We start from the raw sequence: 4,853 nt of genomic DNA, 5'->3' as shown, positions 1-4,853 counted from the left end.
GGCGACTGAGTGAAGCCAAAACCCTAGACCAGAAGTCTGACAGAGGAGTCTTTGAAGGGCAGAGGCACCCCAACCCCGAGCTTTGCCTGGGGCTCGGTGCTCGCACACAGGAGAAGGTGATCTGGCCACGACACTGCTGTGGCCCTGCTCCCAGGGGCCAGGTTTGCGGCCCCTGAGCCGGGCACCGCGGGGCTGAGCGTGAGGCAGGAAGGCAGGATGCGTGGAAGCTGCCCAGAGGTGTCTGGCACTGCAGACCGAAAGGTGTCATGTCACTTGATCTCCACTCATGTTTTCTGAACAAAAAAATCGCACCTCGCTTGAAGCTTTAAAGTTCCCTCTAGTTTTTCTCCCCGTGTACTTTTTTCTTTTTCTTTTTTTTTAGCTTTTTATTTTGAAATAATTATGGACTCATAACAAAATCGTGCAGGGAGGATCCTGGGACACTCCCCCCAGATGCCCCCAGTGTGGGCGTGGGAGCAGCCTCAGCACGTGTCAAGGCAGAATGTCGACACGGGCACCTCAGGGAAGGAACTCCAGCCTCCCTCGGGTCACCCCGTCAGCATGCTTCTCACGTGCCTAATACAATTATACGATTATCAGGTGTACATTATAATTTGATATCTGTATATTCTATTGTGTGATTACCACGCAGAGTCCAGTTTCCTTCGACTGCCATATATTCGATCCCCGTGTTTGGGTTTTTTTAACTTTTATTATGGAAATTCTCTAACAGGCACAAAAGTTGACGGAACCGTAAAATTATGGTGACTACCATGTGACCATTGCTGACCCGTGATCCTCCCACACCGCTGTCACTTGCTTTCCGGCCCCTCCTCCGTGTCCCTCTGGTAGGGGCCAAAAGGAGATCCTCCCCACGTCCCACCCTCACATCCGTTAGTGAGCGTCTAGTAAGTACTGTCTCTGAACAGTAAGGACTCTTCTGTTTAACAAACCCACAATGCCGTTATTGTACTTTTAAAAATTGACAGTAATTCTGTAATATCAATAACTATCCTGTCAGCATTGAAATTTGCAGCTGGTCCATAGATATCAGAATGGGGTGGGTTTTTTTTTTTTGGTGTTTGTGGAGTTTTTTTGTTTGTTTTACAGTTTGTGTGAATCGGAGTTCAAATTCGTTGACCAGTCTCTAAGTCTCTGTGTCTGGATGTCCCCCATCCCCTGCTTTCTGCTTGCTCTTCCCTTAGGAGTCCCAGCTGCAGAGTCTGGTCTTTGCCCCCGAATCAGACGTCCCTGGTCTGGATTTTGCTGGTGGCCTCCCTCAGCCAGGGCCCCTCAGGCCTTGTTGGGCTCCAGAGCTCTCTGGTCCCCAAGTGAATATGAACACATAAACATGTTTTTCAAAAAATGGTTATCTCCTATCCTTAGTAGTGTCAGAAAGAGAAACAGGCAATTAGAGAGTGGCAGTTTCTGGAGCGGAGGAGACATTTCTCTAGAGCTCAGTCAAGTGAGGGCACTGACTTGAGCAGAGGGATGAGCCCTGTGGGGCCAGAGGAATATAGGAAGGGGTTTGGGGCTAGAGCATAAGGCCCAGAGGGAGTGGAGGGTGAGGATGGCGGCAAGGAGGCCCAAGGGGTCAGGCTGGGGGCCTTGGGCCAGGGAAGAAGCGTGGAGGTCCCCCTGCTGCATAGGGCCGATGGCGGGAGGCTGGGCATCAGGCAGATGCGATGATCAGATTCGCCGCAGAAAGCTGGCCGAGGCTGGAGCAGGGACTCCCTCAGGAAGCTGTGGCCCGAGCACCTGGACCGGTCTTCTAGCTGACGGGCAGGGGCAGGGGCAGAGAAACGACCTCAGAGAAGGTTCAGAAGGTGCCCAATCCCTGATGGGCAGGGGCAGGTGCCCAATCCCTGACGGGCAGGGGCAGGGGCAGCGCTGGCTGGCTGAGGACCGGGGGCCATGGGGATGCCATCTTTGGCCTTTTTCAGAATGCATTTTATCAGGAAAGAGACAACTGCCGGCCCTTACTGAGCGGGCGCGATTTGCCGGGCGTGTCCCCAGCACTGCTGTCAGATACATCTTCTCACGTCCCCTTTCATCAGGTACTCTGCGAAGTGGGCCTCGGGAGGAGCCCATCTCCCAGATGAGGAAGTTGAGGCCCAGCCGGCCCAGCAAGCTGCCGACGTTCCGGGAGCTTGTGAGCAGAGGAGCTGGGGACCCAGAGTAGGGCCACATGCTCCCTTTCTCCCCAGCCCCTCTCCTCACACGTGCGTTTGTGGCTCTGTCTCCACAGCAATGTCGGCCCCTCCACTAGGATCCTGAAAGGTGTGATGCGGGTCGGCCTCCTGGCGAAAGGCCTCCTCCTGCGGGGAGATAGGACGGTGCGGCTGATCCTGCTCTGCTCCCAGAAGCCCACCCACACACTGCTGCGGAGGGTCGCCGAGCAGCTGCCCCTGCAGCTGTCGGTAAGGGCAGGCCACCTCTAGGGGGCTGCCAGCCCTCTCGCAGGAACCCCTGTGGCTCCGAGGCTGGGGTGACCTTGCATCCGCAGGATTTTCAGAGAGGTCGTGGTCATTCGCTACTAACTGGTTTGTTTTACAAACAGTTCCCAGGAGGGGGAGGTGGCAACTTGAGGCTTCCTTTATAAAGTGAGTTCAGGGTAAAGCTCGGAAACAGTGTGACTGTCCCCCCACGAGGATGGTAACTGCAGTACATCCACCCTTTAGCCAGCCATTTAAAAGGCTACATGATGAGTGTAGTGTGGTGGGCCCAGGGGCGGGGGGGACATCACTGACCAGAAAGGAGAGGCAAGATGGAGACCCTTGGTGAGCGCTGTGGGAGGGTGACTGGGATCTCCCCCCTCTAGAGCTGTTCCTCTCTCGTCATAGTACTTTTCTGACCCGAAGTGACAACTGAGGGGAAAGTGAGGTCACATCAGAATTTAAACCGCTCGTCTTAGGTTAAAGAAGTCAGTCTCCAGGGTGACGTCTCCCCGATGTGACCGGTGCTGCCCAGGGAGAAGCCAGCACCGCTCCTGAGTCCCTCCACAAGCCGGGACTGGCAGCCCCAGGCCCGCCCTCGGGCGCCCACTCCTGTCAGACGCAGTCCAACAGACACCAAGCCAAAGTGCATCTCCCGGCGGGGCGGGGAGTTAAAGCCTGAAGCCAGGCGGAGAGCATGGGGAGGCGGGGCCACGTCCAGCAGGACGGTGGAGGGGGTGTGTCCTGGCAGAGGACATCTAGGTTGCTGGGTCAAAGGCACGAGCCTGGTGCTCCTGGTAAGACTGCAGCCTCCACCAGCAGTCTGCAGACGCACAAGCTGCCAGCCCAGCTGCTCCTCACACTTCCAGAGTTTTGTCCTCACAGGTGATGATAGTACCTTGTTATAGTTTCAATTTGCTTCTCTCTGGCAGTGGCAGTAATCTGTGTCATTGTATAAAAAGGGACACTTCTGTTTCCTTTTCTGCCAACTATCTGTTATATTACTCACCAGTTTCTTAATCAGATTGCCGTTCTTGTTATTGAGTTAAAGGCATTCTTTACATATGAAAGCACCTTGTATGCAGGGTCCATCGTCTATACTCATTTCTACAGGCGTGCATCCCTGGAGGGCTGGGCTGTGACTCAGTCCTATGGAGGCACCAGATGCCTGGCATGGGGCCTGCCACCTGCACGTCGTGGCTGTTTGCAGCTGCCTCTCAGCCAGAGGACCACAGCCTTGTGTTGTATTTGCACCTCATAGATGGTGACGGAGGACAAATACGAGGTGTCCTCTGACCCTGAAGCCAGCATTGTCATCTTATCCTGTGAGGAGCCCAGGATACGGGTCACTGTGTCTGTCACCTCACCCCTGATGCGGGAGGACCCCTCCACGGACAGAGGTTTGGCCAGGTCTTTCTGTCCAAGGCCCCTCCCCACACACCCAGGTGGCCTGGGGCAGCCTCTGACTCTGCTCTGGGGTGGGGGGTGCGGCCTTCTGGCACTTCTGTCAGTTCCGGTGCCACTGGTCAGATGAGAGCTGGGCCTTGGGGCGGTGGAGGAAACGAGCTGGTGACGGAGTGCCAGATGGGCTCGGCCGGGCTGTACGCGCTCCTGGTAGCCACCTCGCTTGCACAGCACCGCGCTCCTCCCTCGCCTCCTGGCCAGTGCGGACGCCTGCGCCCCACCCATGGGAACCCAGAGTGTCCATCTTTCTATAGCAGAGGCCACTGCAGATTCCGCTCCTTCCGGCGCCACTGATGTGGGACTCGGGGGCTTGGGGGCTTGAGGCACACTGCCAGTGCCTGAGAGAGGGGGAAGGGGTGTCGGGCCAGGCCGGAGGGTAGTGAGGGCCTGGAGTCACCACCGCAGGGACGCACCTCACGGTTCATCGAGCCATGGAACCTCCTAGAACTGCCCTCAGGACTGTTGTCCAAATTCCAGTAATTCTCGAATCCCTTCATGGCTGCTCTTTTGTCATGGCTAAGGGTCCCCAACTACTAACATTTTTCTTTAAACCAATTCATTTTTAATACTTACATTTTTAAAGAGGACAACCTTTGACCATGAGTGGACAGCCATTACCAGCTGTCAGAAATGGCGAGTTGTTGAAAATCAAATACGGGAGGAGAAAACATCACCACGAAATTCCAGCCGAGCGCCCCACGAGGGTTCGCTCAAACACACACATGGGGGGCCCAGGGTGTGAGGAAGTGTGATGGTCCACAGTCGCTGGATTGAGGCCAAATGGAGGGACGAAGAGGACTGTGACCATCAGGGGCCTGTCAGCTGTCACGTGTTGCCTCACTCAGGTGTTCACGCTGGACTGGCTGTTGTTGGTAGGGTAGCTTCTGCCCCTTTTTGCAGGCACACCCCTGCCACTTTCATCTCAGCCCGGTGACAGGCATGAGATCCTAGGGA

Source organism: Pteropus vampyrus, unplaced genomic scaffold (assembly GCF_000151845.1).
Source record: "Pteropus vampyrus isolate Shadow unplaced genomic scaffold, Pvam_2.0 Scaffold212, whole genome shotgun sequence".
NCBI classification, from domain to species: Eukaryota; Metazoa; Chordata; class Mammalia; order Chiroptera; family Pteropodidae; genus Pteropus; species Pteropus vampyrus.
The sequence above is the reverse complement of the archived record's forward strand: the minus strand, read 5'-3'. Positions refer to the sequence as shown.